Source organism: Neolamprologus brichardi, chromosome 14 (genome assembly GCF_056152115.1).
Source record: "Neolamprologus brichardi isolate AB-2024 chromosome 14, ASM5615211v1, whole genome shotgun sequence".
NCBI classification, from domain to species: domain Eukaryota; kingdom Metazoa; phylum Chordata; class Actinopteri; order Cichliformes; family Cichlidae; genus Neolamprologus; species Neolamprologus brichardi.
Genome location: NC_142117.1, coordinates 20,351,979 through 20,379,729, shown reverse-complemented (window position 1 = coordinate 20,379,729; position 27,751 = coordinate 20,351,979). Strand labels below are relative to the sequence as shown.

Here is a 27,751-nt window from a genome sequence, read left to right as displayed (position 1 = left end):
GCCTGTTAATGAACTAATAATTTGATTCAGGTATGTTGACCCTGGGTGAGATCTAAAACCTGCAGCTCCAGGCCTGGAGTTTGACACCCCTGCTGTATGAAGTGTAGTTTGCTGTTGTGATGGCCAGTATCTTGTCCAATGAGGCTTTCTTTCCTATAGGAGCTGATGATATAAGTCCTGATTCTGCTCTCAAACATTTTAAAATCTTATTGTTTACTTATAAAATCCTAAATAATATGGCACCTGATTACTTAGCTGATCTCCTCTGTCTGTATAGCCCTAAGGGAGCACTAAGATCATCAGGTCAACTGCTATTAGTGCAACCTAGGTCTCGGCTGAAGACCAGAGGAGACTGTGCCTTTGCCATTGCCACACCCAAATTATGGAATAATCTTCCTCTAGACATTCGGGCATCAGATTCTATTCAATCTTTTAAATCACGTCTAAAAACGTACTTGTTTAACCTGGCATTCAAGGCTAACTAGTGGGATTTTCATCTGGCTCTGCATTTATATTATGTAACAATTTTATATCTGTAGTTTATATTTTATATTGTGATTTTATCTGTATCGTGGTTTTACTGGAAAGCACTTTGGTGTACTTTGGTCTTTAAATGTGCTAAACAAATAAATTTGATATGATATGATCAACTTAAACCAGCGTACCTGCTACAGGCTGTGGTTGGAGTAAACCTGTAACTTGCACAAGATCTTGTTGAACAGTGCTCTGCTCTAAGGGAAATCTAAAATAAATAAAATAAAAAATAAAATACTTGCAGATAAAAGCACTATCCAAGCATTTCAGTTACACTTGAACTATTAAAAAGTGATTTTGACACGTGTACACAAAAGAATAGTGGTGAGTGGAAAAACAAGGTATCCTTAACAAAGTTTCAGAGATACAAATCTTTGCTTCTAATCATATCTTTCAGATTCAAATTAGAGCAAAAACTGGGCACCGAGACTTGTGAAGACAGCTTTTAGACCTGAGCTGATGTGACAGGTGTTTTATCCAGATAACTATATGCCCAGCTAATCATGGGATTGCTTTACATCATGAATTCAATTTAATCTATGGGTGGAGCTGTGCAGACTGTGGATTGGGACGCTACCAAACACAGATTGTATTGACCAGATTGTACATTCCTTTCATCAGTTAGATTTCAGGTCAGGTTTAGATATTCATAAATACCTGGATACTATTTATAGACATTTTTTTTCAGAGAGATGTGGTAAACCATCACAAAGTGAGCCCTTGGTTCTCATCTGAAGAGCAGATGAAGGGGTTGGGCTTGGGCTGTGATGTGTTCAGAGGACAGCACTACGTATACAGACACACACTGTCTGCTTTGCCGTTTCTCCCTGATTTGATTGCTCAGTCAGACAAACACACATACATGGAGTACATTTCTGGCCTGTTTGGTTTCTGTATGATTAATCTCGTTTTAATGTTCATGTATTTTATTTTTTCTTCTTCTTTTTCTTTTTTCCTTAATACATGTCTCTTGCTTCCTCTCCCTTTATTCTCCACCCACTTTTTCCTTCTCTACTACTTTCTCACCAGTCTCATTCAAGAAGCAATTCAGTGACTGAGTCCTGATTGTATGAACTTGCTCTGGTTATCGTCTTTAAAAAGTATCATTGAAGAACAAAACTTCCCAAAGAACAAATGCAAAACGGGATGTAAGTCGTTATGCATGCAGCGTCAAATGGAAGACCAGTGTCTGAATGCTCATGCTATTCCCATGGGACCCAGCCTGAAATGCTCACGCCCGACAATGTCAGTGTCTATCAGCAAGAGCAGAAAGCTGACAGAGAGAAGTGGGTTGCGCGAGCGTGACGCACTCACCTCTCACAGTAATAGGAGGAGAGAATGACAAGCTGGCGTCAGTAGCCTAACATGGGTACAACAACACAGGGGAAAAGCACTTCACTTAGCCATGGAGCCTTGGAGGGAAGGAGGGAAGGAGGAGGAAGACTAGGATGAAATGGTTTGTATGTTTTTGTGGAGGAGTATTTATGCATGCATGGCGACTTATTTGTGCATGATGCAGCTTTCTCAGTGAAGTAAAGATGACAGTAGACTGTGCAGTTACACGAATGCACAGGACGACTGTTATTGACTTCTTTATACATTAATTTATCATCCATCTTATATTATTTCTCTTTATTCTTGTTTATGTTTGTTTTTCACTAGTTTACTGGATCTCAAAACTGTTGGAGATGGCTGCCCCACCCTGAGCGTCGTTCTGTCTGAATGTTCTTCCTGTTAGAAAAAGATTTTTCTTCCCACTATCGCCAAGGGCTTTACCTTACAATATAAAGCAGCTTTTGTTGTGATTTGGCACTACATATATATAAAATTTAACTGAAGAAAATAAAAAATAGAGTTAAATTGACTTTTGTATATAGGACTTTTCTACTCAGTATGAGCACTCGAAGTGCTTTCGTACTACAACCCGCGTTCACACATTCATACGTTTTTCTATACCTGAGCACTACTAACCTAACATGGACACCCTCACACTCTCATTGATAAATTAGTTCTGGGTTAAGTTGCCTAAGGATACTTCAACATGCTTAAGGACACATGGATCAAACCAAATCAAATCACTTTTATTGTCACATCACATGTGGAGGTACACTGGTACAGTACATGCAAGTGAAATTCTTGTGTGCGAGCTTCACAAGCAACAGAGGTGTGCAAAAAATACAATACCATAAGAACAAGCAAAATATAAGAATGGCTAAATCTGAGTTATATGAATAAATATATGTAAAATATAAGAGTGTATGCATATTACTGAATGTGTATACTAAATATGTATATCTACGTGTGTGTGTGTGTATATGTGTGTGTGTGTGTGTGTGTGTGTATACATATTTTACAAATTAAATAGAGTAAACAAACAAATAAAATATACAGAGGTTGGTAGTTGGACATGTGCAAAACATGTGGCATTTATATACAGTATGAAGTGCATAATGTTGAAGTTCCAGTAGTGAAGGTGAGGTGTCTATGAAGTGTTCAGCAGTCTGATGGCCTGATGGAAGAAGCTGTCTCTCAGTCTGCTGGTTCGGGACCGGATGCTGCAGAACCTCCTTCCTGATGGAAGTAGTCTGAACAGTTTATGGCTGGGGTGACTGGAGTCCTTGATGATCCTTCCCGCTTTCCTCAGGCACCGCTTCCTGTAGATGTCCTGGAGGGAGGGAAGCTCACCTCCAATTCTTCTTTCAGCACACCGCACTACTCTCTGGAGAGCTTTGCGGTTGTAAGCAGTGCTGTTGCTATACCAGGTGGTGATGAATCCAGTGAGGATGCTCTCAATGGGACAGCGATAGAAGGTCCTGACGATGCGGGGGCTCATGCCGAATCTTTTCAGTCTCCTGAGAAAGAAGAAGTGCTGTTGCGCCTTCTTCACTGTTTTGTTTATGTGTACTGACCACATAAGATCCTCAGCCAGATGTACACCAAGGAAGCGGAAGCTGCTCACTCTCTCCACAGCAGCACCGTTGATGGTGATGGGGGTGTGTACTTCTCTGCACCTCCGGAAGTCCACTATCAACTCCTTTGTCTTTGCGACGTTGAGGGTGAGATGGTTGTCTTGACACCAGTGGGTCAGGGCGCTGACCTCCTCCCTGTAAGCCGTCTCATCACCTTTGGTGATAAGACCCACCACTGTAGTGTCGTCTGCAAACTTCACAATGATGTTGGAGTTGCTAGTGGCCGTGCAGTCGTAGGTGTAGAGTGAGTACAGGAGAGGGCTCAGTACACACCCCTGTGGAGCACCAGTGTTCAGTGTGATGGGGGATGAGGTGATGCTGTCCAGTCTGACCACTTGGCGTCTGTCAGACAGGAAGTTAAGGATAAAGTTGAGGAAACCACCAACCTTCCAATTAATACACACCCTGCTCCATCTCCTGATCCTCTGCAATACAGTTGCTAAGTTTCAGTGCTAACATAGCTCCTTAATACATGATTGTGTTGTACAGTCATGATCAAAAGTTTTAAGACCACCTGAAAAATGGCAAAAAATCATATTTTGCATGGTTGGATCTTAACAAGGTTGCAACAAGAAGAAATAGGAGTGAGACAAAGCATTTTTTGAGCATGTAGTTTCTTGAAAACAACACTTAAACTGAAACAGGCTTGTGGCAGGGGTGTGGTCTCTGGCCTGCTGCAGCGGAGGGGCCCTACAGTGAGCTCTCAAGGCGATGCCCAGGTGTGGCAGAGAGGACACGTGTGACTGCTCGAGGTGATCATCTTCTTCTTCTCTGTATGTTTAAATAGTGACGGGGGGACTGAGAGGAGGAGGAGGAAGCAGCTGTTCCTGTGCGACTGGTGCCGGAACGTCAAAATACAGTTGCTTAAACAAAAATAAAAACTAACCTATAGCGCATGAAATCCAGTGTGTGCGTCGGGTCCTTACCACAAGGCTGTTTTACAGCTGATCAAAAGTTTAGATTAAAGGCCAAATCTGTGCAAAAATGTGGATTCATTTTCATTTTCTGTCAGGTGGCCACACTGTCACGACGTTCTGAAGGCAAAGGCAAAAAACCTTTTTGAACTGGAAAACTACAAAACCACAACAGAAGTTCATGTGTCAAAGATGCAAAGGTGACTAGAAATACAAGCAGTACAAATCTGTACTTGCTGACAGATGCATACATGCATTTACTTGACAGTACATGCAAAGGCTTAGTCATGCAACTACACTGTGAAACACAGAAGCACTCAAAGACTACCATTCGGCTATATTAGTGGCTGACATCAGCACAATCCATGCACGGGGACAACAGGATAGACAAGAATGAACTGATAATAAGAACTAATACTTTTGGCTGCGATATAGTTCACAGAAAATTATGGGTCAGAATTTGGCATAAACAGCAAAAAAACAAAACAAAACATGGATCCATCTTGCCTTAGATCAGCGGTTTAATTTGTTGTTTGTTGGGGTGTAAGAGTGTGGGAGATATTTTTTGGCACACTTTGGGCCCCTTATTACCAAATGAGCTGAAATGTCACAGCCTGCCTGAGTATTGTTGTTGACCGTGTCCATTCCACCACAGTGTACTAATCTTCTGTTGGCTGTTTCTAGCAGGATAACACATTATCTCAAATCATCTCAGTTTCTTGAACATGACAATGAGGTCACTGTATTCAAATGACCTCCACAGTCACCAGATCCCAATCCAACAGAGCACCTTTGAAATGTGATATAAGGGAAAATAAACATGGAGCAGCCGAAAAATCTGCAGTAACTGTGGGATGTTATCTGGTTAACATGGACGAAAAATCTATCTCAGTGGTCAAATTAGGAGAGAGTGGAGGCATAACCTGGACTGCTTACCAGTACATCAAAGGGCTAAAACCAGTGTTCATCTTAACAATATCCACAAGTTGTCTTTTAAAATCATCCCTGTTAGTAATTAGGCTGAACTCATTCATAAAGTGTTGCATTTTAGCTCATTTCTGGGTTTTGGGTCTATTGTGGGATTAAACCCAACCAGCAACTAACCAGTGAGGGAAAGTAGAAGTAAACAAGTGTTTTTTGTTTTCTGTGAGTTCTATTTGTTAACACCTGCCAACTTCAATACTGCAATCTCACTACTCAAATTTAAAGTTACACAAGTGTTAAATATTTCTATGGGAAGCTGCCTGACAATTTTCCCCATGCCACCACCTTTTTTGCAGCTTTTTTGCAACATTCATTGGGCAGATCGGCATCATAATTTTCTGTTAATAAGTATAGCTATACCAAGCTGGTCTCCACTCTTAGTGTTGCTTTTTCAAATTTATTAAAGCGTTTTGACAAATTCCTTTTAATCATTTTAATCTCTTTTTTAACACATTCAGAGTTGTGCTCCATATTAAGTCCATCAAACATCTGCTTGCTGACACACAAACTCTTGCTTGACAGAATGACGTCAGCCTGTAATAAAATCAATAAGCAATCATTGGCGTGGTCTGGTTTCACAGTGCATTGACAAGACCCCTGATGTGCTGATTGGGAACAATTAGCATCAGTGAGCGCCGCTAACAGGGTTTTGAGTGATGACGGTAACGAGTGCATGTCTGAATTCACGTGTGTGTGTGTGTGTGTGTGTGTGTGTGTGTGTGTGTGTACGTGCGGTGTGGGTGGGTGGATGGATGAGTCATCGTTATCCAGCCCAGGAGCCCCATCTCTCTCCCTCACTCACACACACTGTCATAAACACACACTGTCATAAACACACACATGCAAACCATGCATGCACATGCAGCTTTGCCAGTTCCATCTGGCTAGCTAGCTGTGTTCAGGGGGTAAAATGGAATTCACCGGGTCAAAATGGACCAGTTTTTATAGAAAATATAGACTGCTTTCACTGCATGTTGTGAAATATAACATAATTATGATACTGAGCAACAATATGACAGAGAACTTACCTTAATGAGAGGCCAGTATCAGAAGCCTAACAAACTCAAGTGCTACAACAGGGAATTAGTGACTTATAAAAGGGTATTCTGCAAAGATTTTTTTTGCTACACCAAGGCTAAATATAAATCTTACCATGCAATCTCTACATAAGTAATATTTATTTTCTAACTCAGCTCTGTTATGTCCATATTTAGGCTGACAGTTTCATTTTTACAAACCAAGGTTTTATGTTTTACACAGATTTGCTTTTGATCACCTGCACACCTACCTGTTTAATTTAAAAATGTTTCAGGTCTAAGGCGAGGTGCAGAGTCACGTGCTTGTGAAATGCTCACAGGTACAAAACCTTTCAAAATTGATATTCCCAGTCCCATAAATATACTAAATGGTATACTAAATGTATATCATTTAGTATATTTTATATTTAGTACATTTAGTATATCTAATAGATACAACCCAAACTTACAAAGAAATCAGACCTCATGTTAAGAAATTATTGTTTTTTGAAAATAGAAAAGCATGTCATAACTAATCATTCTGCTGGATTATGGTCATATTTTACAGCATATGCTCAAACTGCAGCAGCTATTCTTAAGAAACTTTGCTATAGTACCATTTCATTTAATATTGGAAAGAAAGGCATCAATTACATTGAAAGTTTGTCTTCAATAATATATAGACACAAGACACAAGCATACTTGTGTAACCAATTGCTTAATTTCTAAGGCTACGTTCACACTGCAGGTCTTAATGCTCAATTCCGATTTTTTGATCAAATCCGATTTTTTTGTCTGCTCGTTCACACTACAAATAAAATGCGACAGCAAACGTGCTCTAGTGTGAACGCTCAAAGCGGCCCGCATGCGCAAAAGAAGATGTCACACACTACGCGCTCTGTTTAGACCCAGAGCAACCAATATTGTTTGACTGATGGCCGTTAATATAAAGACTTCGGACTTCACGTTTCCCAATTTTTGCTTTAAGTTATTTTGTTATTTACATAATAATGTAAACATTATTATGTTATTTACATGATCCTGTCGGTGGCGCTGTCACTTGGTGTTCGCTCGCTCTGTGGTATAGTATCACTTCCTGTTCCTGCTCAAACACAGTGGTGTTTCTGAGTAGCTTATTTGCTTAGCAGTTTAATTAAACAACTTCTAAATACATTCTTTTTTCACAGTATAATCTTCACGTGCTTCATCCGAAGCACACTTTCTGTGTACTCACTACCTAATTTATAGCCAAAGTATTCACTCACTGTCTCTGTACTGTTTCGCTAGCTTAGCTCGTAGCCGACCCGTTAGCACCATGGCTACTTCACCTGTCCCTTCTGCACTTTCTTGCTCATTGTGTCAGATGTTTAGTTACTCCTCGGCCTCCTTTAGCGGTAATGATATCTGTAACAAATGTAGCATATTTGCAGCTCTGGAGGCCAGGATTACTGATCTGGAGACTCGGCTTCGCACCTTGCACTCACCCTTAGCTAGCCAGGCCCCTGTAGCTGGTGCAGCCGAAGATAGCGTAGGCCCCGCTAGCTGTTCCCCGGCAGACCCCAAGCAGCTGGGGAAAGGCTGGGTAACGGTGAGGAGGAAGCGTAGTCCTAAACAGAAGCCCCAGGTACACCACCAACCCGTTCATGTGTCTAACCGTTTTTCCCCACTCGGTGACACACCCGCTGGGGGTCAAACTCTGGTAATTGGTGATTCTGTTCTCAGACATGTGAAGCTAGAGACACCGGCAACCATAGTCAATTGTCTTCCAGGGGCCAGAGCAGGCGACATTGAAGGAAATTTAAAACTGCTGGCTAAGGGTAAACGTAAATTCAATAAAATCATAATTCACGTCGGCAGTAATGACACCCGGTTACGCCAATCGGAGGTCACTAAAATCAATATTGAATCGGTGTGCAACTTTGCCAAAACAATGTCGGACTCTGTAGTTTTCTCTGGTCCCCTCCCCAATCAGACCAGGAGTGACATGTTTAGCCGCATGTTCTCCTTAAATTGCTGGCTGTCTGAGTGGTGTCCCAGAAACGATGTGGGCTTCATAGATAATTGGCAAACCTTCTGGAGGAAACCTGGTCTTGTTAGGAGAGATGGCATCCATCCCACTTTGGATGGAGCAGCTCTCATTTCTAGAAATATGGACAAATTTATTAAACCCCTCAAAACATGACTATCCAGAGTTGGGACCAGGAAGCAGAGTTGCAGTCTTACACGCCTCTCTGCAGCTTCTCTCCTCCTGCTACCCCCCCAAAAACCCATCTCCATAGAGACTGTGTCTGCTTCCAAAAAGACAAAAAACAAACTAAAAACCAGCAACAAACAACTTAAACATTTACAAAGAAAGAACAATACAGTATCCACATCTGAACCAAAGAGTAAAACAGTGAAATGTGGATTATTAAATATTAGGTCTCTCTCTTCCAAGTCTCTGTTAGTACATGACTTAATAAATGATCAACAAATTGATTTACTCTGCCTTACAGAAACCTGGTTGCAGCAGGATGATTATGTTAGCTTAAATGAATCAACACCCCCGAGTCATTCTAACTACCAGAAATCTCGAAGCACAGGTCGAGGGGGCGGTGTGGCAGCAATTTTTCACACCAGTCTATTAATTAATGAAAGACCAAGACAGACTTTTAATTCATTTGAAAGCCTGATGCTTAACATTATCCACCCCAGCTGTGTAACTCAGAAACCAGTCTTACTTGTTATCATCTATCGTCCACCTGGGCCTTACACAGAGTTTCTGTCTGATTTCTCAGACTTTATATCTGATTTAGTTCTGAGCTCAGATAAAATAATTATTGTGGGTGATTTTAACATCCATGTAGATGCTAAAAATGACAGCCTCAACATGGCATTCAATCTGTTGTTAGACTCAATTGGTTTCTCTCAAAATGTAAAAGAACCCACCCACCACTTTAATCACACTCTAGATCTGGTTTTAACATATGGCATAGAAACTGAACATTTAACAGTGTTTCCTGAAAACCCTCTCCTGTCTGATCATTTCTTGATAACATTTACATTTACAATAATTGATTACGCAGCAGTGGAGGGTGGACTTTATCAAAGTAGATGTCTTTCTGAAAGCGCTGTAACTAAGTTTAAGAATATAATCCAGCCACTGTTATCATCGTCAATGCCCTGTACCAACACAGAGCAGAGCAGCTATCTGAACGCTACCCCAACAGAGGTCGATTATCTTGTTAATAATTTCACCTCCTCACTACGTACGACTCTGGATACTGTAGCTCCAGTGAAAACTAAGGTCTCTAATCAGAAGTACATGACCCCGTGGTATAATTCTCAAACACGTACCCTCAAGCAGACGACTCGTAATCTGGAGAGGAAATGGCGTGTCACAAATTTAGAGGATCATCATTTAGCCTGGAGAAATAGTTTGTTGCTTTATAAGAAAGCCCTCCGCAAAGCCAGAACAGCTTACTATTCGTCACTGATTGAAGAAAATAAGAACAACCCCAGGTTTCTCTTCAGCACTGTAGCCAGGCTGACAAAAAGCCAGAGCTCTTTTGAGCCAACCATCCCTTTAACGTTAACTAGTGATGACTTCATGAACTTCTTCACAAATAAAATTTTTATCATTAGAGAAAAAATTACCAATAATCATCCCACAGATGTAATATTATCTACAGCTACTTGTAGTTCCATTGATGTTAAGTTAGACTCTTTTTTTCCAATCGATCTTTCTGAGTTAACGTCAATAATTACTTCCTCCAAACCATCAACGTGTCTTTTAGACCCCATTCCTACAAAACTGCTCAAAGAAGTTCTGCCATTGATTAATTCTTCGATCTTATATATGATCAACCTATCTCTAATAATCGGCTATGTACCACAGGCCTTCAAGGTGGCTGCAGTTAAACCTTTACTCAAAAAGCCATCTCTAGACCCAGCAGTCTTAGCTAATTATAGGCCAATCTCCAACCTTCCTTTCATATCAAAAATCCTTGAAAGAGTAGTTGTCAAACAGCTAACAGATCATCTGCAGAGGAATGGTTTATTTGAAGAGTTTCAGTCAGGTTTCAGAGCTCATCACAGCACAGAAACAGCTTTAGTGAAGGTTACAAATGATCTTCTTATGGCCTCTGACAGTGGACTCATCTCTGTGCTTGTCCTTCTTGACCTTAGTGCAGCATTCGATACTGTTGACCATAATATTCTATTAGAGCGATTAGAACATGCTGTAGGTATTACAGGTATTGCACTGCAGTGGTTTGTATCATATCTATCTAATAGACTCCAATTTGTGCATGTAAATGGAGAGTCCTCTTCACACACTGAGGTTAATTATGGAGTTCCACAGGGTTCAGTGCTAGGACCAATTCTGTTTACATTATACATGCTTCCCCTAGGCAGCATCATTAGAAGACATAGCATACATTTTCACTGCTATGCAGATGACACCCAGCTCTATCTGTCCATGAAGCCAGATAACACACACCAATTAGTTAAACTGCAGGAATGTCTTAAAGACATAAAAACTTGGATGGCCACTAACTTTCTGCTTCTCAACTCAGATAAAACTGAGGTCATTGTACTCGGCGCTGAAAAGCTTAGAAATATGGTATCTAACCAGATTCTTACTCTGGATGGCATTACCTTGGCCTCCAGTAACACTGTGAGGAACCTTGGAGTCATTTTTGACCAGGATATGTCCTTCAACGCACATATTAAACAAATATGTAAGACTGCGTTCTTCCATTTGCGCAACATCTCTAAAATTAGAAATATCCTGTCTCAGAGTGACGCTGAAAAACTAGTTCATGCATTTATTACTTCCAGGCTGGACTACTGCAATTCATTATTATCAGGATGTCCAAAAAACTCACTGAAAAGCCTTCAGTTAATCCAAAATGCTGCAGCAAGAGTACTGACAGGGACTAGAAAGAGAGAGCATATTTCTCCTGTTTTGGCTTCCCTTCATTGGCTTCCTGTTAAATCCAGAATTGAATTCAAAATCCTGCTCCTCACATACAAGGTCTTAAATAATCAGGCCCCATCTTATCTTAATGACCTTGTAGTACCATATCACCCTATTAGAGCACTTCGCTCTCGCTCTGCAGGCCTACTTGTTGTTCCTAGAGTATTTAAAAGTAGAATGGGAGGGAGAGCCTTCAGTTTTCAGGCCCCTCTTCTGTGGAACCAGCTTCCAGTTTGGATTCGGGAGACAGACACTATCTCTACTTTTAAGATTAGGCTTAAAACTTTCCTTTTTGCTAAAGCATATAGTTAGGGCTGGACCAGGTGACCCTGAATCCTCCCTTAGTTATGCTGCAATAGATGTAGGCTGCCGGGGGATTCCCATGATGCATTGAGTTTTTCCTTTCCAGTCACCTTTCTCACTCACTATGTATTAACAGACCTCTCTGTATTGAATCGTATCTGTTATTAATCTCTGTCTCTCTTCCACAGCATGTCTTTATCCTGTCTTCCTTCTCTCACCCCAACCGGTCGCAGCAGATGGCCGCCCCTCCCTGAGCCTGGTTCTGCCGGAGGTTTCTTCCTGTTAAAAGGGAGTTTTTCCTTCCCACTGTCGCCAAAGTGCTTGCTCATAGGGGGTCATATGATTGTTGGGCTTTTCTCTGTATCTATGAAGCGCCTTGAGGCGACATTTGTTGTGATTTGGCGCTATATAAATAAAATTGAATTGAATTGAATTGAATTGAATTGAATTGAATTGAATTGAAATTGAATTGAATTGAATAATGTAAATAACCTAATAATTATCCTTATTGCTGTTTTAGAGAGGAGCGGTGCTTCAAAGGATAGTTGCAGATTTCTGTCAGGATCTGCAGATTATGCAGTACAAATAAAATGTTAACGTTTCTCCAACGTTGTCTTCCCAGCAGTTTCACCGGATGGCCAGGAAGCGTTCGCGATGTCTTATCGGGTGCTTCTCAAGCGCTGATAATTGGCGTCTGTCTTGTGTCAGTGACGTAAAAGACGGATTTAATACGACTTGACCGTTCACACAGCAGTCGCTTTCTGAAACATCAGATATGTATCGGATTCAGTACCACATACGAAAGTGACCCAGATCGGATTTGAAAATATCGGATTTGTGCTGTTCACACTGTCATACCATGATCGGATATGGGTCGCATAGGGTCAAACAAATCGGATTTGATGCGCTTTCGCCTGCAGTGTGAACATAGCCTTAGTCACAAGGCTTATCTAAGTATATAAAAAAAATAACAAAAATATCTCTCAACTTACTCATGAGTTGAGTTCAGAGCTAATATAAGCACAACAATAGAAAGTTGGTAACCAGTGCACCATATTACAACTTGAAACTTGAAAAGATTGCTTGCTAGTACTTCACAACCAGAGTTGACCACATGTACATTTCTAAGAATAGTTGTTTTAGTGAATTTGTATACTCATTTCCATATCTCTCTGTCTACATACATAGATAGATAGATAGATAGAAAGATAGATAGATAGATAGATAGATAGATAGATAGATAGATAGATAGATAGATAGATAGATATCCTAGGGTGACCAACAGTCCTCTCTTTTTGCACTTGTTGACTTGTAAAAGCCTATATGAACCTTTTTCATCTTACCATTCATTAACTGCCCAAGAGAAGGCATCATTCATATATATACATACACACACACACACACACACACACACACACACATATATATATATATATATATATATATATATATATATATATATATATATATATATATATATATATATATATATATATATATATATATATATATATATATATATATATATCAGTTATCTCAGAAGCTTACTGAGATAAAATGAAATAGGAATTATTTCTGTCCTTTAATTCCCACCTTCTCTGTCTCTCTCTTCATGTTGGCTATGTGTAATGCATTTCCCTCCTCACTTTTTCTGTCTCAGCTGGGCTCTAGTAAGAACAGTTGCTGGTCAGTAGGGGTTTTGGTCTAGCTTGCTGGGTTGCTGAGGAGTGGAGCGTTTGAGTCGTGACACCGGGCATGTGTGTTTATGTGTTTGTCAGTGCACACGTTAACCGTTTGTACATGTGTCTTTGCGAGTGTGCAAGTGTGTAGGTGGGCAAGATGAAATCCATGCTCCTTTAGCCTTTAATTGTCATTTGTCATTATGTGACATAACATGCACAGGCTTACACAGACTGCTGCTTAGTGTTTTAGAATAAGATTTTTTAACTCTTGTAGACTAACCTAACTGGTTTCACACTGCCAGCGTGAGCACCAGAAAAAACACAGATGTCGTTTCCATGTTTTTCCTGTGGTTGACTAAACTGTGTTTTATGCAAAACAAGAGAGTGTTTTTTCAACCCTGTGCGACTGCTGTTGTTATTTTTAGCTTTCAGATATTTTTTTCAATAAGAAGTAGGTCATCATGTGAACATAGTTTTTCTTGTCATAATAATTGGATCGATAATACAGAACAGAACTTCAGGGGCAGTTAAGATTAACAAAACCCATTTGTAATATAAATATCAAAGTGCAATATCTAGTCTAATTTAAGTTTTAGGCAAAGTTTTAATTTGTGACTAACAACTGTTCTTTTCTGGTTTTCCACAGCAGAGTTTTACATTTTTTAAAGTAAATTCTATACAAGAAAAGGGAGACTAAAGGTATCAAACTATACCAAACAGATAATAACAGATTATGACTGTGTCTTTGCTGTGATGACAGATGAGACCAAGACTGAGCTACTTGCCATAGACAGGCAGTAGATAAAGATCAGATACTATAGTATGTAACATATAAAGATTCCAATTATAGTCTATAGTCCAGTTTTTTTTTCTTTTTGGCTTGAACAAACATTGCAGTTTTTTAAAATTTCTTTCCTACCCTGTTTAGTACAAAATTCACAGCAAATTATCAGTGGAAGCTGCTGTCCAAATTTGTTGTGTTTTCAGAGATTCATGCAGTTATAGAACATTTATGTACTGTGTAGCTGAGTTTTTATCAGTCTGATGGTGTCAAAGACTAGTGTTCTATAGAAGTGCTGCTTTTGTAAGTTTAACAGTTTTTAAATGTGGTCCAGCTTTAGGTGCAGTGAGGTTTGATATCTGTGGTCCTGAAGTCAACCGCGGACAAGTGTGTGATCCTATTGTCTCTATGGGACCTGGTCTGCTTCTTTCCTTCTCTGTATATTAATGTTTGTTTTTACATTCATTAAAGTTACACCACTAAAGTTATTATGTTATTATATCTATGTTATTGTTAAATATCAAAATGGCCCAAACTGTAGAGATCCTTTTTAAATATCTTCTTTGCATCTTCTTTGAAAATCACTGACTTAAAAAAATATGGAATCAATTTTATGTTCTGCGTATATCAGAAAACCTCAAATAGACTGAAATAGAATAGAATAGAACACCTTTATTGTCTGTCACAAAGCAACAGAAACGTATCTTTGATACAGCTCAAGAGAAGCAAAAAAAATTACACCTGCAAACTGCATTAGACATCAGAGCAAACATTATGCTGATAGTAGTAAGTCAGACAAAAGAGCTCCCCCTGCAGACCACAGTATGATGATGCATGTGCCAGGCGACCCAGCAAAATTAGACGTGTGTGTGTGTGTGTGTGTGTGTGTGTGTGTAGATGCACCATCCCTTCGTACATATGATGTTGACTTTTCAGTTTGTGTCAGTGAAATAACTAAAAGTCTAATTAAGACTAAATAATGGAGCTGTCAGAGTTTATGAGGCTCAGGAGTACATTAGACCACTGTGATTTTCCTGGCCTCTTATAGACTTGACAGCACAAGTGTATATGAGCTGTAATTGGAGGCTGTCAAGGGACAGCCGACCACAGAGGAAGGTTTAATGGCCTGTGGTAAATATGGATGCTGAAATGCTTTGGATTTCTTTGATTTCTGCTATAATGTGGCTCTATTTTAATGCCTTTTCTCTAAAACAAAATTTTCACTAAAAAGAAAGGAATGCAATGCATTTAAATAGCTATATATGCAGTGTATATATGTGTAAAGAGTTACATGTAATTCAGCTTTCCTGCTTTTTCATTTTGTGACGTAACCGCCTTCCCATCCTCAGGGGCTCACATTAAACAAATCCACTGTATTAGGCAGATTATCTCATCTGCCATTCAAGATGCAAAGTCATCTCCAGTGGATGACGGTTGCACTGTCAGGACATCACATTTGATGAAATCAGCGTACAAACAGACACTCACAGACACACACAAGCATGCATACTAGGCCTGGGACCAGTTATCAGTTAACAGTTATTGTTAATAATAATTAAATGGACCTAATGTTGCACAAGAAACATGATGCACATTGCCTTTATGCAGGCAAGTCAAACATTTAAATATTAAAAATGTTGTGTAACCTGGGGGTGTATGGTATAGCCCTGAGTATGTAATGATATGATGTCAAATTGTAAAACATAAATTGTAAATAGTGTAAATTACTATTATTAAAGTTTTTGGCTTTTTTATTTGTACACTAACTTTTTGTTTATTTGTGTTTTTAATTTTTATTTTTTCTTATAGCTCTAATTCACATTGTCTTATGACTTTTCCCCAGTGTGGGGTTAATAACGTTTATGTCTATGTCTATATATATGATGACAGAGAAAAAAATATTGAACATTTTAGTAGTGGATGCAGCTTTCAGGCAGCAGCATTCATTAGTCCACACAACATTAGCGGCATTTTCCATACTTCTTTTCCAGTAAGCTATGTTATTGATGGCGGACCTCTAGTGCCATGAGTTACCAGCAGCAGCAGCAGATTTATAGTGTAGGGACACAATATATACAGTAATACAGAATAAGTCCAGAAGTAGCCTAGGTAGTAGTTTTTATGGAAATATTAAGTAAACAGACTGAATAACTGTTTAAAACTTTAGATCAATATGTAATTGAAAAATATGTATTTTTTACCTGGTGTGTTGTAACTTGGGTCAAGCTTTTGAACCATTTCCTTAAGTGGTTACCACCATTGACCCAGATCAATGAGTTCCATCCACTCTTTGCTCTTCTCCTCATATGGAAAACAGTAGTGAGTGCTACAGCCATGTGCTGTGTTGCAAATCACTACTAGCATATCCTCCTTCATAGCCTAGTTATAGTCAATGGTGTATTTTTGCCTAAAGTGTTGCAACAATGTGGTTATGGGTTTAGCAGGAACAGTATTCGTGTATATTTTGTAAGGCAATGTGCTTTGTTGGAGGCCTGAACTCTTGTACTTCCCTTTTTTTGGTACTAGGACAATGGCAAGGAGTCAAGGAGACAAGGAGTTTGTTTGGGTTTTCTCTGTTTTGTCTATCTTATTGTAGAAAATGTACATTTAATAAATGTTAACTGCTCATATATAATTTGAAAGGATTCTTTGTGATCTTTAAATTAAAAGTAATTTATAAAGCGTACTGTGTATGCACCTTGTCTCTAGGCGCACAGGTAAAATACAACATGGCACGTTCCACAAACCAGCGCTCACTCTTATGTATTTTTAATGAATTCATTAGTTTATGAGATCACATTTTGTTGGAAGACATAATTACACACTAATCAAAATATGTTTATAAGTACAGCATTCTTTTTTCCTATTAAAAAAAACTTACCTTTAATTTTAGAGGGAGTATCACTGGTATACACAGTGTCACTAGTTTGAATGATTTGACTATTATAAATAAAGACATACCTAGAACACAAAGGTACAACCTTTACATACATCTAAAGAACTTTATTCAGATGTATTTTAAATTATTTTAAATTCTACATTGTCCTTTTTCAAACGCATGCATCTGTACTGCTAATACTACTACTGCTGTCCTGAACAGCTGTTCAAGAACAAAAACTGATGATAGCTTTGCCCCAAAGTGTGCAAGCCATTGCTTCTTTTTACATTTATCATTGTCTTGTTTTGTCCTGGTTTCTATGTGCATGTATTTTTCTACCATTACATGAAGTTAAAATTGCAGTGGTTGCAACTTTAAGTTAAACTATTTAGAGAATCACACAGAATTCTTGTGCTTGATTCTTGATGTTAAATCTAAACGTTAAAAACTTCTTTACCAGTGCACCAGCTTTCAGCATCGTGGAATGTAGGTCAGAGAAGTATAATTAGAAATACTCACAATGGACAGTTTCTGTTCTTTGTTGAAGTGCCAAACAGTTACCTCTTGCTTCCATCTGGGGCCACTAGTTCTCTAATGTAATTTCAAACTACCTGTACATTTTGAGAAATCCCCCTACTGGTCATCTTTTGAATCAGCAAATGTCTAGAATGATGAGTAGGCAGCCATGCTCTGTTAAAGACGCCGTCGTTTTAAGCATTAACCTTTTCAAGGTTGTTATCAGTGTGTTTACCTGAATTACTCTTTTTACCTTATTGAAGGAAGTCTTAAAAAATAACTTCATAGAGGGTACAGATACAGGATGGTGGTGGAAGAGAGCTGAAGAGAAGCAAATGTAGATCAGCCCTCCAGCATTAAGGGTGCACGTGTCTTTTTCTTTTTGTTTATCAGCTGTGCCTGCTCTTGTTTATTTTTAGATGGGAAAAAGGAAGAGAGGAGTGGTAAGCAAAGGAGGGACCGTAGAACAAGAGAGATGATGTTATGCTCCCAGATAGCGCTCTATAGTTTAAGTAGAATGATCTTTGAGAGCAGCTTCTGTTCATTAGCTTTTATCTGCAGATTATGTGCCATCCAGATTGGGACCACAAGACAGCTCTGGACAGATTCTGGGTCAATGCAGCCCAGAGGGAAAGGGCAAAAAAGGATGTGTGTCTTTGGCAAAATTTCCTCTTCTAATCTGAAGATTTGCTGAATATCAAAATAGCTTCAAAGCAGATCTTTATTTTCATAACATTAAACTCTTTTTGTTCCTGCTCAGCTGACTGTGCAAGCTGTCCAGTCTTTAATAATCTGTTTTAATACACTCAAGACATTTCAGCACATTCCTATTCATGTTTGACTCACTTCTGTCTCTCCAGTGATATGTTAGTGGGGCACGTTTGCATTGTTGTTATTATTGTCTTAATAATTAATATTTCAGGTTTTGATTGGGAATTGATCTCAGCCAGGTGACAAAACGAATGAAATAAAAGCTAGTTTTTATGCTAGTATGTTTACAAGTTTCAGTAAATCATTGCACCAATTTCCCATTTTCCTAGCAAAAGAAAAGAGTGGTGGCTCAAGACTTTTGCACAGCACTGTAACATAGTGGTATTATATCACTTAACTCTCAAACATTCCCGTAGGAAGAATTTTGACAGAGCAATGTGCAATTTCATATTTATATACTACTAAATCACTATAACAGTTGCCTCAAGGTGCTTTATATTGTAAGGTAAAGATCCTACGATAATACATAGAAAACTACAAAGTAAAATCTGATGAATGCTAAGAAGCATCATCCTTGGAAAGGGGCCTCTAACTTTTTAAGATTCCCATATTTTGAAGTCAATATGGTCTTTTCAGAAAGTGTGGCTCTCTCCATACTGTGGTGATTTCATTTTTTTATATAGTAGCTAAATCATCTGTTTTTTTTCCCACATTTGACATGTAATTCCAGCTTTAGCCGCCACCAACCATGTTAACAGACTTTTAATGAATCAATATGTACCTCAGTTTCCTGATGCTGAGAGTGCTTTTCTTATAACACACGTTACCCACTGTTTGGTTGTCATGAATCATCTGCTATCACAGGAAACCCTTGACAAGTAGAAGGCGTAGTATAACTGTGGCCAACTGAACCCCAAACAACAATTTTATGGTCCATAGATGAATCACTTTGATCTTTGCCCCAATGTGTCCTAGCAACCAAGTATTTTCAATATAGCTGATTTCTATGTGCTGCAGGTTTTGTTGTCCCTGAACCACCAGTGAACCAGTTTTCAATTGGTAGATGTGTGGAAGCAGGGGCGGGTGAGATGATGAGGCAGGGATGGGGGGGTGGGGGGGGTGGGGGGTGGGGGGGGGTGCGCGCTCATGAAGCAGCAGCAGCAGAAAAGAGACGAGAAAGTGCAAGGAAGTGTTTGTGGGCTACATTGTTGAAATGTCAGTTGCTTTGGATTGAGACTCTTATGTGTCACTTACTGTGACATTTGAATTAAGGTTTAAGGAAGTGAGGACAGCATAAAGCTGTTGACTTCTCCAGGAATCTTGTTGCAAATATCACGAGTGAGTGGCTCTCTTCGAGCTGAACGTTAATGATGCAGAGGAGGCACTCAGCAAGTACCATGGGGCGCCACCAGGACAATCTTCTTAAACAGGTCCAGTATTGGTTTGATTCACTCTTGGCATAGGCTGCTTGTTCTCTATGTGCTTTGTGTGTGTGTGTGTATATGAGTGTGTGCGCTCGTGCATACACATGTGTGCAAGCCATTTTATCAGTAATGATGAGATGGTTTAAATAGGACAACTTGAAGCAATGTCTAAATTAAGCTTCTTGATAGAGCCTAGTTTTTAGGTCACAGAGTCTGGCGTTCATAAGAAGGAGAGTGAAGCCTCTACTGAGAGATTCACTGTCACTGTTGTTCTTAAGTGAAGTAGTCTTGGGGAGAAGCAGTTTTATCCGACTCCAGCACAATGGTTTGTGTAGTTTCTCCATCTTTAATCCAAACACTCTTTAATCAATATCTTCTGATCTGTGTTTGCATTTCAGTTCTGCCGAGTATGAGCAGGAGTTAAAGGAGCATTTATTGCAGAGATACAATTTTGCAAAGAAATGTAGCCTCTGGGGCATTAACAATCTTCAACTGCTCCCCTTCCAAAATATATACCATCCATTATTAAACAATCAATTGATTTACTTAAGGATTAACTGTTGGTCCAGCGATGAAATCCTGTAACTGTTTGTAAATCTTTAATAGTCCTCTTGGCGATTACAGAATTCAGAATATGAACTTGGCCGCTGGCAAGCCGTGTTAAATATCACTACTCCTGAATTAGTTCATAAATCTGAGAGGAATGAGAGTTTTTTTTTCATATTTTATTCTTTTATTTACTTCATATACAGGAAAAAAAACATTTGTCAGCTCTCCACTGTAGTGCTGTATTTACAGTTGTTGTAGATGAGACTGTGGAGGAGCTCAGCTGGTCTGCTAGGGTGAGCTGTTCTCTTTTTCACTTGATTGGCCATGGCCTGCCTGTGGCCATAGCTTCTCTCTTTCTATGTGCCTATCACTCTCTTTCTCCCATTCTCTCTCTTTCCATCCCTCTTTTTTGCTTTATCTCTCTCTCTCTCTGCTCTCACCATCTGCCTTTATGCCTGATCTGCCTGCATATTTTCTAACTGTCTCTCAGGAGAGGGCTGGGGGATGGGGGTAGAGAGGAGAGAAAACTGTTATAGTGGGAAGTGGTGGATATGGGAAACCTGAGGAAAAATCCTTTGTGTATCATCTTCATTTGTGTGGAAAGAGTTTGAAACTTGTATTTGACTTGAATGTATATTCCCATGGTTACAAAATCACTTGACATATTATTAGGTACACTTTGGTAGTACCAGTTTGGACTCATTTTGCATTGAGAACTGACCTAATTCTTTATGGCTCAGATTCAACAAGGTGCTGGAAAGAGATTTTGCTCTATATCTGGACACACACACACACACACACACACACACACACACACACACACACACACACACACACACACACACACACACACACACACTGACCCTGCTTCAAGGTAAGGGTTATGGGTATGCTCTTCTGCAAACCTTGGTTGTAGTGAGCGGATGTTTCGGTTAACATTGCCTTCCTATCAGTCATTTTCCTCTGACCTCTTGGCAGTTTCACTCAGAGAAATGCCTCTCACTGGATATTATTTCTTTTTCTGGCCATTTTCTGTAAACTCTAAACTAAACTAAAGATCGTTGAGCAATAAAAATCCCAGCAGATCAACAGTTTCTGAAAGATTCAGACCAGCCTACCCAGACCAACAATCACGCCACCATCAAAGTCACTTAAACCACCTTTCTTTTCCTGTCTAATGTTTGGTTTGAACTTAATTGGTCATTAGTTTTAATTGCTGCCATGTGATTGGCTGCTCAGATATTTGCATGAACCAGCAGTTGAACAGTGTCATAAAGCGGTCCCTGAGTGTATATTTACAGTATATACATAAACTATGAACCCTTTGAGGTCAGGACTTAAAATCACACCAAAAATAAAAGGTAAAAATGTTTTCTTTGGAATTTTTTGAGCGCTGTGGTGTTTTGTCCTGTCAGTTCAAATGCAATTGAGAGTGGTTTAACCTTTAAACACTGATGATGCAGTTTGACAAGTAAACCAAATGAGGATCTCTGTGGTTTCATAGGAGCCTGGCATACACAGATCTCTTTTTATTTCTCTGTGTACATCACCAGAGTCGATTTGTATTCTGTTACAGTGAACTCAGTTTGAGAAGGTTTTATGACCTATGTTTCTATGTGTACTACATGCTGTCTCAGTCTGATCCCAAGGTAGGTTCTTGTACATGCATACCTCTGTGTTTGTGTGTGTGTCTTTATGCACATCTTCATGTGTCCACTGTTGATTTACTCATTGACCATTGCTCCCCCTGTTGTAGCCTGTGGTCCTTCATACTGGGAGAAATCCATAAACTCCTTCCTCACCTTTACACCAACATGTTTCAAAACAGATCTCTGTAGCATCCATCAGCTCAAATTCTTTTGCATGATGTACTGAATGTACTAGCAAATGCACAGACATAAAATTAGATTTTCTAATCTAAATTCATTGCAAGAAAATAAATTAATCTAGGAAGTTAAATATCAGAGAATAACATTGCCATAAAACAGCCACATCATGTCTCCGTGTCTGGGTGGGTGTCTACAGGTGCACACAAATTGCTGTTTCTACTATGTCACTCCCTCTGTGACATTAGCTCAACAACTCTATTACTGCCAGGTAAGAGGTGAATGTCACAATAGCAGAATGTCATAAAGCTCTGGAGTGGTCTAATGGGTTTTGTTCAGGTTGAGGTAACACATGCACACTACCGTGCACACGCATGTACAGACACATGCTCTTCCAGTAAACTATCACCTACGTCCTTGTTGCATTCACTCATCACAACTCTGAGTCCTGATGTGTTTGAAGAGCTAATAGATTTTGTTTAAAGAAGCAAATTTTGAGAATCAGCTGTCAATTAGTTGGAATATGGAGGGGTGCCTCTCCTGTTGCTGTCTCATCTTGATCTTTTTTTCCTCTGGACCAAAAAAGAATTGAATTAATAAAAATCCACAAGCGGGTCACTCACGAGCTCGAGATATAAAAATAACACTTTAAAGTCCGACCAAAGTGAAAAAGTTTGGCAGGGATACAAGCAAAGTAGCAAAAGCAGAGGTTGCTGCCAGTTGTCAAGCCTAGCAGCCTCAGGGGGCAGGCAGATGGGAAGGCTTATGGATGGAGTGATCATGTGAGCTAAATTAGCTTCATGTGCTGCCACAGTAAGGAAAGAAAGATACAGAAGGAGAGGGGGTGGGGTATAGTGGAAAATATTGTTCTTTGATTTGTCTACATTAGTAATGATCTAGTTTTTAATAACCACGAGTCATTGTTTTATTTTCAGTATTCTCCTATTTCTAGTAAATACACTATATTATTATTATTATTATTATTATTATTATTGTTATTATTATTATTATTATTATTATACTGTGCAAAAGTTTTAGGCAGCTGTGGGAAAAATTCTGTAAACAAAGAATGCTTACAGAAATATAAATGATTGTTTACTGGCCCCAAATGTATTCTGCAGCAGGACAACCACCCCAAACATAAAGCCAAAGTCATTAAGAACTATCTTCAGCATAAAGAAGAACAAGAAGTACTGGAAGTGATGGTATGACCCCCACAGAGCCCTGATCTCAACATCATCAAGTGTGTTTGGGATTACATGAAGAGACAGAAGGATATGAGGAAGCCTACATCCACAGAAGATCTGTTGTTAGTTCTCCAAGATGTTTGGAACAACTTACCAGCCGAGTTCCTTCAAAAACTGTGTGCAAGTGTCCCTAGAAGAATGGATGCTGTTTTGAAGTCAAAGGGTGGTCACACTAAATATTGATTTGATTTAGATTTCTCTTTTCTTCATTCACTGCATTTTGTTGATTGACTTGATTAACACTTCCATTTTTATGCATTCTTTGTTTACAGCATTTCCTCACCTGCCTAAAACTTTTGCACAGTAATGTATATTTATTGCACCTGCAGACGTTATTGGCCATGGAAACCTGTGCTAGGCTCCTGACACACACTTTTTGTGCTGATGTTAATGTCAGATACAGTTTGGAACTCTATTAATACTACTCTGCTACTCTATTACTGAGTTAGCAAAGCACTAGTGTAAAGCACTTTTACTCTCTCTGAGTCTCACGACTTGCTAACCCTGCTCTGGTACTTTGTGTGGTCTGCTACTTTTAAATTGCTGTGGTTCCCAAACCCTTGCAATAACACCACTTACAGTTGATAGCTAGGAGGCATGAAACTTAACAAATTGCAGTTTCCAATTAAGGACCACAGTTAAATTCAGTGAGTTTTTTTTGAAATAGCCCATTCCCAGACTGCATGACCAGTTTCTATTTTATACACTTGTGGCAAACACAATAGCTTAAAATGTTTGGAATGAATTCTGACAAAACCTTGTAGAGGTTTAACTGGCTAACATCTACAGACATCCACAGATGACAGTATGATGGTAGGTCATTATTATTTGTTTTATATATAATACAAAAACTGCCAGGACTGAAATCAATAGCAACAGATTTTGTTCTATAACTTTAACATTATCCTACTCATGTAATTTAATCAACAACAAAAGTAGGGTCCTTGGTATTAAAATATAGCATAAGTGTAAGAAATAAAAGAAAAGGTAGTCTTCCACCCTTAACCTGAACTTTCAGGTCTTAGATCAATTTCTAAAAGTGCTCTGGATATCAAAACTCAGTACTACAACACACAGGCTGGTGGTTTAGGGACAAAATATGAGAGAGTGCTTTGAATCAAAAGTAAAAAATATGCAACACTTTGTTACATATTAGTATTTGACAATTTCAAGTATTAAAAGCTGGAAAAGTTTTTCTGTTTTAAATCCTATATAGAGAACCTCTTTTCCCATATCACCAAAAACCAAACCAAAAATCTGCAAAAATAACTTAAGTATTTAAAAAATGACAAAGAAAGAGCAATATACATCCTCAACCGGACCAAAATATAAAACAGTTATTTGTGAATTATGAAACAATACTAGGTCTATGTCTCTCGGTTCTAATTGCCTTTTAGTAAATGATTTAATAATTGATCCACATATTGATTTATTCTGCCTTACAGAGGCCTGGTTACAACAGGATGATTATGTTAGTTGGGCGATCGTGGCTCAAGAGTTGGCAGTTCGTCTTGTAACCGGAAGGTTGCCAGTTCGAGCCCCGGCTCGGACAGTCTCAGTCGTTGTGTGCTTGGGCAAGACACTTCACCTACCGCCTACTGGTGATGGCCAGAGGGGCTGATGGTGCGATATGGCAGCCTTGCTTCTGTCAGTCTGCCCCAGGGCAGCTGTGGCTACAAATGTAGTTTGCCTCCACCAGTGTGTGAATGAATAATGGAATTGTAAAGTGCTTTGGGTGCCTAGAAAAGCGCTATATAAATGCAATCCATTATTATTATTATTATTATTATTATTATTATTATTATTTAAATGAATCAACACTCCTGAGTTATACCAATGTCAGAATCCTCGAAGTACAGGCCGAGGAGGAGGATTAGCAGCAGCAATCTTCCACTCCAGCTTATTAATCAACCATAGACACAGAAAGAGTTTTAATTCATTTAAAAGCTCAAGTCATGGCCTTGTACACCATATACCATAATTAGAAAATGGCAAAAAATTGTTTGGTCCAACATTCGCTGTTTTGATTGGTGTGGGGGTAGGGATAGGCTTGGGGCGTCGGGGGATTCCTTGGAGGACTCAATCCGGGGTTGCGGTCATGGCCTGTTAAGGGCTCTGTTGGCTCTTAGGCGATGGTTTCCTCGTGGCTGCGTGCAGCGGGGCTAGGGGAGGGTCTGTGCTGACGGACATGGGTTACTGACCTGGTAGCCTGGCTGCCCCTGGGTGGGTCCGGGGTGGGCGTAGGGTTCTGGGGGTGCGCCGTCTCCGGGCCGGGACCCTGGCTGGGCCTTGGGAGCTTGGATCCTGGTTGGTGTGTCGCCGGGGTTGTGGGCGGGTGGGCATATGGGGGTTCAGTCCTGGCGCGGGTTTCCGCCGGTGCATCAAGCCACCTGAGGGGCTCAACTGGTGGGAGAGGCTGTTACATCTTTGCAGGAGGTCTCCTCTCTCCAGGAACTCACTCTGCCTGTGCCTCAATTTTATCCCACAACTTAGACATTCACATTACTCACATTTTCATAACACATACATATAGGACCTTGGGGCCCACCCCCAAGGTCCTATATGTATGTGCATGCTACACGGCAACCAAAAGACCGCCAGGGTGTACGACCTCACCTCTGGCGTCGTTGCCCACCACTCAATTTTAAATACACGTATACATTGAGGGCTATCAGGAGGGGCTATGCGTTTACCTGCTGCTCTCTGGCAGTTAGCTCCATGACCTCCTGGGTTTTAAATGCACCTTAGAACACACATGCATCAACACTACATATGAGCGGGCGGAGGGAGGTTTGGAGTCTTCATACACCCCCGTTCTCTGTTGCCTGTTGGGGCGGGGGGGGGGGGGGGGGGGGGGGGGCTGGGAGGAGGAGTTGGCCATCCGATTGGGGTCTGGAATGTGGGGCCGCCCTGCTGCTGCGGAGTCCGGGCAGTCTGCTTCTCTCCACCCCAGGGGAGAGGGTAACACTACCTGGGTCTGGGTGCAGTTTCCCCCTCTAGGGGCAAGAGTACCTAGACCTAGGGTATAGAGTGCGTTTGGGGAGTGTGATTGTGTGTACAGTGTCTATTTATGTCTGTCTCCACGTTGGGTGAGTGCTGAGTAATTGCATATGAGAGCATGAGGGTGGGAATGGATGTTCGTATCTGTGTGTGCCTGTTTGTCTATATGTCAGGCCAGGTATCAGACGCCACCTCTCTAGGGACTATCATCCACTTGGCTCTTACTTTGAGTTTCTATCTGATTTCTGGCACTATATAAATAAAATTGAATTGAAGTGATCTTTTTGAAATCACAATAGAATAGCATTTTATTTAGACAGAGACATTAAATAATAATATTTAATATCAAATCTTAGTTTGGGGAACTGATCCCTGCAAGCATCAAAGTTTTACTTTTCAGCCCAATTATTGTCTTTAAGATTTTTATCTTTTGCTTTTTTATCGAGAGGAGACATGTCCAAAAAAAAAAAAGACCAGTAGCTAAACAGAAAAGGTACTGATCCTTCACATGTTTAAAAGCATTATTTTATGGCACAGATCATGTAAGCTTCAGTGAAGAGGCACAATACTCGATCACTTCTACATCTTTTACACTATACAGCCTATTTCCTTAAACCATTCACTGACAAAAAATAAGCATCTTCTTTGGGAACTAGTCTTCTTAATCTTTTGATCTTTAATTGTTGCTTTGCATCGTTTAATTATGGCATTAATCAAAAAAGCTATTTATTTTAACTTTTCACTTAATTAAGCACAGCAAGATTGGTGAATTCTCTCAAATGTCAGTTCTTTTTTTCTCTTTATCTTTCTCAAGGCTCACTTTATTGCAGACACTGCATTTTGCATGCAGAGAATATGTACATGTAGAAACTGCCTTGTGTGTGTGCGTGGGCGTGTGTGTGTGTGTGTGTGTGTGTGTGTGTGTGTGCGTGGAGTAACATGTTTGGTTGTGTGATGAAACTGGTATAAACTGAAGAGAAGCTGATTAACCGATGTTGACATTAATGGTGGAATCCATGACTGAAACAACACGTGGCCTACCTCTGACACAGATGAGCCTTTGGGGTTTATCAATCAGTATGTTGAATCAATAATAGCTAAATATAGAACAAAAGGTGGAGGGGTAGGAGGAGTGGGGCTTGTTAGTCAGTTTTCAGGATTTTGACCACTCTCATTACTTATTATTAACCTGCTGTAACCATATAGTACAATCGTAGGCTAAAGGCAATTGTTTCATCTTATTTATTTGCTTTATTTTATTTATGCTTTATGCTCAAAACACACACACATATACACACAGACAGTGGTTGCGCTGCTGTGCAACCACAGTATACAGACAAACATTTTTCTATTCTCTTTTAGATAAAAAACTTTTGTATGCATCAGTGTGTAAAGACTTTTTAAATCCACAACATGACTGTATTACACAAGAAAAAATGAACAATGGATTATTAATT

At 39.7% G+C, this 27,751-nt stretch overlaps 1 protein-coding gene across 1 annotated transcript in view; it reads left to right on the top strand.

The window, feature by feature from the left end:
• LOC102792196 (cGMP-inhibited 3',5'-cyclic phosphodiesterase 3A-like) overlaps positions 1-27,751 on the top strand; it is a 60,403-nt gene that overhangs the window by 14,191 nt on the left and 18,461 nt on the right. The gene's annotated exons all lie outside the window — the stretch shown is intronic.